Source organism: Alligator sinensis, unplaced genomic scaffold, assembly GCF_000455745.1.
Source record: "Alligator sinensis unplaced genomic scaffold, ASM45574v1 scaffold392_2, whole genome shotgun sequence".
NCBI lineage: Eukaryota > Metazoa > Chordata > Crocodylia > Alligatoridae > Alligator > Alligator sinensis.
In genome coordinates, this window is record NW_005842145.1 from 1,383,611 (window position 1) to 1,395,399 (window position 11,789).

At 43.4% G+C, this 11,789-nt stretch overlaps 1 protein-coding gene across 3 annotated transcripts in view; it reads left to right on the forward strand.

Moving 5' to 3' along the window:
• RFX3 (regulatory factor X3) overlaps positions 1 to 11,789 on the forward strand; it is a 263,571-nt gene that overhangs the window by 98,305 nt on the left and 153,477 nt on the right. The window lies entirely within an intron of this gene.

Sequence of the window (11,789 nt, forward strand, 5' to 3'; positions counted from 1 at the left end):
ACTCTTGTATTGGGGCCAGGCAGCTGGGAGCTGTGCCCACACCACCACCACTTCCCCCAGCCCCTTGCTGCATGAGTGCATCTTCCAGCCTGCCTCTGTGTTGCCACTGTTTCTCCCTGCTCCTGGAGGGTAGGGAGATGTAGGAGTGGCATGGTGTGGCTGGAAGCTATTCAGCCCTGGCACAGCTCCTCACTGCTTGGCTTCATTCAGCACAAGCACAGTCAAAACCCTCCAGCTCTGTGGGCTGGATCCAGCAGCTCTATGGGTCAGATCTGGCCTGTGGGCCATAGGTTGCCGACCCCTGATTCAGTGTGTCTAAATTACCTTCTACTTTATAGGTGGTGGTAATAAAATAGTTCCTAGAAGCTCAGAAGAACTCTTTGGAAAAAATGTATCTAGATTTTATACAAAAAATGAGTGCCTACTAGAGCATTTATTAAGTCTGTTAGCTTTTGTAACACTGCAGAAGAACCAAACACCTTATACTAATTCATCTGGTGATACTTGGTGGTCTAAGAATTTTTCTTTATTGTTAAACCTATTATGTTGCCTTAAATTGTTAATGAGTGTATTGGTCATTCACTACTTGGGGTATATAAGATCCAAGATTAGTCTTTTATTCTAACCATTAAAAGGTTGTCACTGCACGCGATTAGAAGATCTAATCCACTTTAGCTTCAAAGATATTTTATTTGGTGTTTTACAAGTGAAAAAAGAAATTTCCGGGGCACTTGAAAGTAAATTACAGGCTTTTATTTTCAGTGCTGAATTAAAACCTGCTACATTATTTGGTATACACAATAAAGGGTATGTAGTGGAACAAAACTTTGCAAATTCTGCTAGTTAAAATAAATTGGTTCAGGATGAAGGAGCCTAATAAAATATAAATAGTTACTATTAAGTTAACCTATTTGTACAATGCTATTTGACAGGTAATAGATTAGGTCAGACTCTTAAATCATTTAGTCTGGTATGCAAAGTAGAGAAGAAAGAAGGATCCCTACTGTGAATTTGAGTGTATTAAATAATCTTTAGGAAGCTTAACAAACAGCATTAGAATGCATAGAATCTGCAGCAGAATGTGTATTCTTAACAGTTTGTTTGCTTGAGTTTTGCCCATTAAGTTGAAGAAATGCTAATCTTGTCACATTCAGCAGCTGGGTTCGTGCAGTAGTCTTTTCCTTCTCCTAGGGGTTAATTAGCCTCCTTTCAAAATGTGGTTTATTTAGCTGCAGATTTGCATGATTCAGCCAGCAATAGCTGTACAAAGCTGAATCATTAACAGGCGGGTGTGTTCAACTGCTTAATTAGCCAGAATAAAAAGGTCCTTTGTCAAACAAGCATCTGTTGCTTGTGATACACCTGACAGTCCGATTAAGTAAGTATGACTGGACTGAAATTGGGCACATCTCTCTTACAGTAGTATACAATTTATTTACCTATATGCAACATCATGTAAAAATGGCAGAGGGTTATTTAGTTTATCAAAATATATTGGTGTACCTAATAACATCACTTAATCTAGCTTTTTTACAATGCTCCTTTAGCTAAAATACTTTACTACTTGGTGTTTGAAACCAACAGCCAGTGAATTGGAACACTATGGATATAATAAACATCTTTCACTTTCGAGGAAAAAAATTGTAAGCAAGCCATGTTAAAGGACTGCCCCTATGCTATACACACTGACATTACAGAAAAGATAAAGATGTACCAAAAACTTCAGAATGAGCTCCCACTAAATCATTTCATAGTTTCATAGTGCTTAGGGTTGGAAGGGACCTAAACAGATCATTGGGTCCGACTGCCTGCCCCGGGCAGGAACGGGTGCCATGGTCATATCACCCCAGCCAAGTATCTGTCCAGCCTTCTCTTGAAGACCCCCAAGGTAGGAGAGAGTACCACCTCACTTGGGAGCCCATTCTAGAGCCTGGCAGCTCTGACTGTAAAGTAATGTCTCCCGATGTCCAGCCTGAACCTTCTGTCTAATAATTTGTGGCCGTTATTCCTTAGTAACCCTAGGTGGTGCCTGGGAGAACAGAGCCTCCCCCAATTTCCACTGGTCTCCCCTGGTGAGTTTGTAAACAGCCACCAGATCAGATCCCCTCTCAGCCTTCTCTTGTGGAGGCTGAATAGGTTCAGGCCCTTCAGCCTGTCTTTGTAGGGCCTGCCCTGCTGCCCCCTGACCATGTAAGTGGCCCTCCTCTGGACCCTCTCAGTGCTAGCCACATCCCTCTTGAAGTGCAGTGCCCAGAACTGGACGCAGTACTCCAGCTGGCTTAAATGATCTGGTTAGTGGAAATTGGCAGCAAAGTCTATATTCTCTAGACATTATTTATCAGTCTAATTGATCTCCTGTTCAAAAAAAGCCTATAAAATTTGTCTGTTAGTGTCGCCATTAAAATATCAGATTGCATGCATCTGGGAGAAGGAAATAGGTGACTTATTTTTGTTGTTACCATTCTTGAAATGTACTAGATCAGGGCTGGGCAAGTATTTTGGGTGGAGGGCTGCTTACTGAGTTTTGCCAAGCTGTCAAGGGCAGCATAGGTATCCCTGCCCCCTGACAGGTGCCCCACCTCCTGGTCGCCGTCTTGTGACCGGAAGTCCTGCCCCCTAATCCCTGACCTTTGCTGTCAGAAGTCTCTCCCCTTGTCTCCAGAAGTACTCCTTTCAGCAAGGGTTTTTGCCATCTCAGAACCAGAAAAATAGCAAATTATGTTCTAAAAATATTTTTGTCCTGATTTACATGTGTTTGTGTAATGTACATAGACGTAATTGCACAATAGCTTAAAATGAAGTCTTACTCTTGTATATTGTGGGGAGTTGGGGCATGGGGGTTGGATATAGGTTTGTGGCGAGCTGTGGGTGTGTGGGTATGTGGGGTGTGGGTGTGTATGGGGGTGGATAGGTGTGGGGATATGTGGGGTGTGGGTGGAGGGTAGCTGGGGTGTGTGTGTGTGTGTATGGTAGTGTGAGTGGGGGTGTGGTTGTACGTGTATGGTAGGGTGTGCATGTGGGACTCGCCCTCTACACACGCTCACAATCTCTCTCTCTCTCTCTCCACGCATGCACAGATACACACATGCTGCCATTTCCCTGCTTTTCTACTCACTGTGGTGCCTTCAGTGGCTGTTGGCTGCCTGGCTGAAACCACAGGACTCAGCAGGAGCTGCCTGGCCTGGCCCCAAGGACTGGGGCAATTACCTGCAGCCCTACCCTGCTTGCCCCCTCCCCACATTCTTATCTGAATTTCCTTCTCTGGCAGAGGGATGCGAGGAACATCCACAGTCTCAGGCTAGAAGGCTCTGCTTGATAGAAGCTTCTGGTTGGGGAGGGTGGGGGCAGGAAGGGGCTAGGGCCAGGTAGGCCTTGTTGCTGGGCTGCTCAGTCCTGCTGCTGGCTTCCCCTGGATCCTACTGCCCCTGATTTCTGTCATCTTTGACAGGCATCGAGGAACAGAGAAATATTACTTTTCTAAATTTTTAGGGACCTTCAGACCTGGCAGGCTGCATCTGGCCTGTGGGCCCTATTTGCCCACCCCTGTAGGGTTATCTGCACTGGGTATTTTTGTCTCTGTGTGTTTTTCACTGTTGTTACCATTTGTTGGTGGGGGTGCTTTCCCTTAGCTTGCTTTATGGATCTTTGGTACTGTCACATTCACTATTGATACTGTACCACAGTTAGAGGTGAACCTAGAGGAGAAATTTTGGGCATAAAGTGTTGTGGAAAGGGCCTGGAACTAAAGTTCTAGTTGCTACAACTTTTTGCAAACTGGTAACTTGTTGGTCAGAATGGCTGCTGATAGACATGAATAGCAAACAAACAAAAAACTACACTTTACCAGAAGAAGTGCATTAGTTCAATCCAGCTCTGCAGCATCTATATAGATTGTGAACTTCAGTAGGGCTTTTTGGCACTCTTATCTAATAGCTGATTCAATCAACTATTAGCTACAAGTGTAAAAAATTCCCACTGAAGCGCTCGATCTATATAGGCATTTGGCAACCTGGGTCCAACTAAAATAATGCCTCTTCTGGGCATGGGCTACGTGTGATATAGGGGTGTGCCCAGTTTAAAGTGTTGTTTTTGGGGTTTTTTTAAGTCTGTAAGCAGCCTATGCTTTATGGGTGCCGTATCTGTAGAGGATGTGAATTTTGAACTAAGCTGGGATCTTTACATTGGGATTTTCTAACTTCTAAGTGGCCAGGGTCCACATTGCAGGAAAGCCACTAGCAGAGGCTACACACCCACAATAGTCTGAACCATGGACAGCGCCCCCCACACTGCTGCTTCACATGCATGGGTGGTGCACTGGTTTAGGACTCCCCCATTACACTACAGTGTAGGCTCCCACTGACCTGTGGGTTGCTCCACTCGACCCCATTCCTTGGGCCAGGGCAGGTACTTTGTCCACTAGAGGCCTGATTTTGCCATTGTCCAGTATATATCCCATTTATCTAGTTTGTGTACCCCAGGTGACATTTAGCAGGGTTGGCTGCGAGACCCTCTACTCATATCGATCATAACACCACTCTCACCTGCTGGAGGTGGTCTGCTCATGTGTTGGCAAATATTACCACATCATCTGTAAGTGGCCATGTACACCCTTAGTGTATTATGGGGTAGGGTTGGGTAGGTCCATGATTACAAGTGACATGCGCACATTCACCTACTGTGGTATCTGCTGGCTTTACAAATTACTCATGGATAAACGTTGGGCCAAAGCCTGAGTCTGATCCCTACAACATGGACATCCCCTATTTTTACTGGGACCACACCCCCTTGGATCTGCCTTGCCTCTGAGATGGACACTTTAGTATACCCACAATCCATCTATGGGCAGCCTTATATTGATTCTCCCAGCATTGAAAATAAATTAATTGAGCCTCCTTTCCTCTTCTCGGGTTGTGGGGATGCCCAGGTGGCTTTCTTCTCTGGAGAGGCCATTCAAGGGCTCTCCCCCCAGTGGGGGTTTTAGAAGAGCTAGAGATAATGCCCCAACTGGAGACCTCCCTAGAGATGTGGCCTGTTTTCCCTGTAGCCCGAGTCTTCTCAGGCCTGGAAGCTGCTGGCTTCACCAGGGATCCCAGCAGTCTACCTCTGTTCCTGTGAAGTCCAGCACTTTCTAGGTGGCTTCCTCCAGATTGGCCACCCATTGGCAATATACCCATCTCCAGGTTTCTGCTGGGAGGATGGTTCAGAACTGTTCCAGAGTCACCAGTTCCACGCTCTTCACTGCTGACCTTGAGTCCAGGTTTAGCTAGTGGGTGCACAAGTCCTTTAGCTTCTGGGCCATGGCCTGGGGCAGTGCATTTGTGTTCCAAGTCTCCAGCCAGAACTTGTAGTGATAGGCTTCCTCTGTAAGGCCCTACTAGTCCAGCATGGCTGCTTTGAAGGTTTTATAATCCTGGGATGAATCTGCTCCCAGGTCCTGATAAGGCCTGTGCTTCCCCTGGTAATGGAGGGGCCACCCTCATAGCCCACTTGTCCTGTGGCCACCGATAGGTCTCCACCACCTACTCAAAAGTGGCAAGGAAATACTCTGGGTCACCTGCAGGTCTCTTCTTGGTGAGGACCACACCCTCTATCCTCCAGGATCTGGGTAACTTGTCAACTTGGGTGGGGGTCTGCTTGATTCCCAGTGCTGCTTCAGGAACTCCTGCAGCTGCTCTCTCTAGAACTGCTGCTGCTGAAGTTGGAACTGCTGAAGTAGCTGCTGTTGCTGCTGCCCCTCCAGCCATTTTATTAGGGCTCCATTCTCCATTGCTGGCATTAGCTTTAGAATGCCTATGTTTTCTACCATGTTTAGTGGGTTGTAACTGCTTGGTCAAGCAGTCTTTATTTTCACTGGGGCAAACTTGCTTCCCACAGGAATTAATATAAATAATAAATAAACAATTGTGCAAATAACAAATGATTAAATCACAACTTGCAGTCCTTCCTCAGACCCTAAGTACAGTACAGTGCTTCTTCCTCAAGCACTGCAGCCTTCCCTGTTCTCTAGCTACCCTTCCCAGTAGCTTTTAACTTCCCCTAGGGCCAGCCAATTATCCCTTTCAGCTGGCCGCCGCCTCCTCCTAAGCAGGTAGACTGTTTTACCCTTTTAACCCTCTGGAGCTGAGCTTCAGCTCCAGAGCCATGCACCTCATTATAGCAGCATAAAATAGCTGTTATTGAATGGAATTAGAGAAGAAATTTAACTTTCTTTATGTATAATCATTCTGTTTCCTGCATTTTCATGCAGCGACAGAAGGGAGAAAAGCATTTGAAAATAAAGAAATATAGTTGCAAAAAACTCCTAGATTGTGTGCCTATAATCTGTGTTATTTAAAAAATTAATTCAGGGTATTTTGAAAAGCCTGACGTCCTTTACTTGCTCTTCTTCTTTTAGGACCTACTCCTGTGGTCCTTATACAGTTTGTACTTTCTTTGTATATCCGTTATCAATGGGGTTTTCCCAGTCCAGAATTGAGGAAAATTGAGAAATAACCTCTGGGTTTACCACTTAGTCATAGTACTAAAGCAAAAGACACACAATACTGCATCGCAGATGCCAACATTATTATTCACTATGTTGTGATAACATCTAGAAGTTTTCACCACATTGGGACCCAAAGTGTGTTGTGCATTGTGCATATATTCAAGGTTTTTAATATATTAGTCATCTTCCTTACTTTATGCCTTCATTATTAAAAATTAATAGGATAATGTCATCCCTGATTCAGCTCCATTGAATTCACTACAGTTAAACTGATATTTCGGGGCAACCAAAACAAGACTGGTAATTTGTAGTCAGGCTTTGTACCTTCAGGAAAAAAAAAAGTAGAATAAAATAGTATTGTCCATATTGACAGATAAGAGATACTACAGCTGCAGTTGGCACCTGAATTTTGAACAAGCCTGCTAATATTGAGCTATGTGAAAAATATCACTTACCTTTGAAAAGATTCATATACAAAATCTGACATGTTTGTGATTATTTAAGAATTTCAGTATGGACAAAATTTTGGTTTTGCTGCCAACACAGCTTTTCTGAGACCAAAGAAGGAAGTTCACCCCTTTTCATAGAGAGAGAAACATCATCTCCCTCCCAAACTGTAAACTGCCATTTCTCTTTCTTTGGGGGAAAAAAAGTTCGAGACAAATAGGTCATAACCCTGCCTCAACAAACACATTCAAAACCTGTCAACACATCTCTACTGCAACCAAAAATCATCAGCCCCCACAATGAAACCTTCAGAATCCACAGATCCTACACATGTCTGTCGCAGAATGTGCTATAGCTCATCCAGTGCACCAAATGTCGTTGTAGAAATTATGTGGGTAAAACTAGACAAAGACTATGCTTCAGAATGAGCTGTCCCAGGAAAAAATGATAAAGGACAGAGACATGCAGTAATCAGTAAAACACTCTCCACAAAACAACTATTCTCTTCGTGACCTCACTGGCCCCATACTGGAGGGAAATGAGGGAAATGTACAGAACACCTTCAAAAGATGGTCTTGGGAACAAATCCATAAACTTACTGGACACCAGACAAAATGGACTAAGCACAAACAATAGATTTATGATTCATTACCATCTAACTGCTATCTATACTCATTTCTCTGCATGCCATAGGTTATAATGACCTGGTCTTGTTCTTCTACATAATTAGTTTATCCATTCAACTACATTTCCCTTGTTTAAGTTATTTCTGATCACCTCCCTTTGCACCTTCCTCACACCCATCCTCCATTCCTTAAATTGTTTCTTTCATTTGCATGAGTTAAACTTTTTTTCCTGTTATTTAGCTCAGCCTGTGTCTGTTTCTTTCTAGACCAGAAGAAGGGTGCTCTGTAGTCAAAAGCATGTATCAAGCATCTGTCTCAACTCTACAGTTGGTCCAATAAAAGATACCACAAAAATCCCCTTGCTTTCTGTACATTTCCTGGATCATCATGGCTACACCAACAAACTATATGGCAACCTTGGTGCAACAGGTTGCCATCCCCAGTGGCATTCTAGCAGCCTGTGAGGGGCATTCTTGAAGTCCTTTAATACTTCATTCCTGTATTTTGTCCTGTAGCCTGCCTTTATTAATCTCCCATGTCTTGATGTAAATCTTTAGTTGTTCTTACAAGTGGGAGACTTCCTATTGTACACCCTGATGACTAGGGCTGTCCCTGCATGCTTTGACCATCCCTATACGTGCCCCACGCCTCGCAGATGTTGTTCATACTTCTATGTTGGGGTTCTCAGCCACCATGGGCTTTTTGCCCCCATCTTTCTCTAGCTAGGCCTACCAGGTAGGGTTTGACTCTGAGGCTCTAGCTCCTTAATACTCTCTGGGCCCATGGCCCTGCTTTTGTGCTCACTACAGCACCAGGCCTTCTGGTCCCCTTTCACACTGTGCCCCTGGGTGCCGAGTTGTTGGGTCTTCTGCCTCCTCAGGCTTGGTCCCTTTCTTATAGCTTGGGCTACTAGCCTAGATCCACCCACTAGGACCCAGCTTCAAAGTCCTATTTTCCTGCAGCAGGCTCTGGGCCCCTGGCCCTGTACAGCTGCACCCACTAGTGCACTGGGCCCTTTGGCCTTTTATGACTGCACCCCATGGCGCTAATGAGGCCGCCGCCGCCTCTACAGCCTCAACCATAAACCACTGGAGTACCAATCAAGCAGAAAGAGTAAGCCCCTGGGCTACAACCAAAATAAAGTTAAGGAAAGCAGTCTGCCAGCTCATGTTTTCCATGGCTCTGTGCTTCTGCTTCCCACCGTCAGCTGTGCTCCCTCTTGTGGGGCTGCCACAGCTTCTCTGGGAGTCATCAGGAGTCCACCCTCACAGCAGCCAAGCCCCCTTAGCCAGCTCAACTCAGCTCAGCTCAGGGTTTTTATAGTTGTGGCCTGCCCCCTTCCGGTCACCTGACTAGCTGAGGAGGCTCAGCTTTTAACCCCTACCCGGCCAGCAGGCTGTGCTCGGAAATTTCTGGTCTTAAAGGGGCCCTCCTGCTGTCTGGTAACAGAGCTAGGGTTCCCTGTTACACTAGGCAACAAAGTGAAATGTTTAGGATGTTGTTATATGACTCTAATACTACAACCCCCCCATCCCCAGTTTTTGGATGGCTGTTATTTGGGACCAAATGTACCACAGAAAATTAAATTGTCATGATAATTATGGGAATGTGCTGATTAATCTTTTAACAGCTTTAGTGGTGCTTGATCTTTTCTTGTTTGTTCCCAAAATTATATCCCATGTGTTTCAGTCACAGGAAGGGCTTCTAAATGTGCTGAAGTAAGGGTCAGGCAGTATATACAGGGGATAGTCTGCTGAATGTAGATACTTAATTTCACTTTAAGTATCTCACTTTATCAACTTGAATTTACCAGAAACCCCGCCCCCAAAACAAAAACCCATGGTAAATTAATACTCTGTTTTATCATTTTGTAATGGGGCATATTTTTTAATGAAACAAGAATTATCACATGGTCCCATACAGTGTTTTTCATTGCATGTGATTGCTCTGCTGGATCCTACTGGCGGCCATTTAGAATGCTCTATATAGACAAGTAGAAGATTTGTAAAAAAACTACTTTAAGCGTGCTTCCCCATGAGCACTTATGTGAGGTTTGCTGTACCTCAAATCCATTTGAAGTACTGCAAAATGCATGCCATGCACAAGCACTGCTTCACTGTATTAGCTGGCAGCATGGTGTTTTTTGACACCAAAAGATCCTGGTGTCAAAAAAAAAAAAAAAAAGCTGCTGAAAAAAGTGGTGTGGTGCACATGGCGGCAGTGTGCGCTGCAGGAAACTGCAGCCTGGCCGTCCAGAGCCATTTTCTGGCTGCCAGCCAGGCTTCAAATGGCCGGCTTAGTACTGCTACTGCCTGGGTAGTTCCCCAGGACGCTAGGTAAGACTGCTGGGGCCAACACAGGTGCTGGCCTCAGCCTCCCCTACTCCACCGGGTTCTATTTACTGCGCTCTGGAGCACATGTGCAAGGAAGTTCCACTGCTTTTAGTCCTGCGGAAAACTCGCACCCCTGCATGTGTGCATTTGTGGGGACATGCCCTAAGTTTCTCCAGTATTACCTTCTCTGATTGATACCTGTGTGGCTGTTCAGAAAAAAATGTTGCAGGTAATCAAACTATTAACTCACTATTTGGCACCACAGAACAAACACTGGTCACCTTTATTACTAAAATGTTCCTTAAATTGTTTCTCTGAGGTGAACTATAAAATGGAGGACCTGTGCTTATGTAGTTATTTAAATTAATATAAGTAGAGGTATAGCTCCATTGCTGCCATCCCCAGATTCCCACTTAAGTGAATACATTTTGCATAATGAAAATTTCGCTTAGGTATGGTACATATCTTCTAAGCAGTTCCATGCATAGTATTTTACGTAACTTTATTTAATAAAATAAGATTCTTAGTCCTTCATTCATATTAAATAAAGGTGTAGAAGACAATTTAGAATATGATCCTTGTTGGAAAGGTGAGTAAAAAAGTATAAGTATACCCCCACCTTTGGGGAATATCATGTCTTGTGTAATTCCTTGGTACCAGCCAGTAATGATGCTGACCTTTGAGGAAAAAAGAAGAAATAGAGTTGGTTATTCAACAAAAACAATTCCTCGACTTCAGTTACCCTCTAAGTGAGTGGTTCTCAACCTTTTTAGAGTCAAGGCATAAGGCTCAAAGCACCCCTTGGAAAATGCCAGCTATCAGTTTTCTTTCATTTTTTGATGTGAAAAATAACAGCATAATCATTCTGTTGCAAGGAATTCAGGCCACAACATGTCAACATTTGTTTGACACTATGGATTCCTACTTGAGAATTACTGCTCTAGGTGGCACAATTACTAGCCTCCAGATCTGTTTATTCTAGATGAGTTATTAAAGGTCCTTTTCCCTAACTGCACTTAGTTTCTCTTTCTCCAAATTCCTCTAGTTGTCTTTGATACATTTTGTCATTTGTGCTGTAATATTTCTTAATTTCTTGTTTTTGGTATTAGCTTTCAGTAGAGGTTTTTTGCTTAACAAATTTCTAGCCTCTCACTGGGCCCTAGGAAATGGTAGATCAGGGATAATGTTACATTTTCAAGATTTGCATACCACATAACAAGATGTCTATCATCAACTAATCCACTACAATCTTTACCTCAATACACAGTCACATTTTTACAGGAAATGTGAAATAGAAAAGTGGACAGAGGCTGGCATCTCTATCAAATGCATTTCTAATATGTAAAGATTTCCCATACAATTTTCTCAATGTATTACCTCGCATTGTGTAATGAAACAAATGAGAAATGAGTAAAGATGCTGTCTATATCATCTCAGTATTCCCAAATACAGCAATTAAACCTTATCCCTGCATGTTGTTATTGGTATCTCCATACCTGTTGTCTTAGAACAAAAGTCAGTGCAGCTGTAGTTACAGTTACATAGTAGAGCAGATAAGAGATTGGATAGTATTAAATGTGACTCTTAACTGTTCTTGAGAAGACCCAAGGATTTTGCTATAATTATGCAAGCCCTCTATTAGGAATGAATATGTCTATAAATGTGGGCATTATCGTCTTGGTTTCCTTGCAGGAAATATTGGTCATAATAGTATGGCCTGCTAATGTTTCTAGGCTGTCTTATGAATAATTTAAACGTAGATTTTCTTCTTAAGTATCCAAGTGTATTTCACAGCAGTCTCTTTAATTTTTTTTAGATAGAAATACAGGAGTGAAGTGATTTTGTTCCATATAAATTCTACATGTATTCTATAAGAGTTTCAACACCAGCAGGATCAAG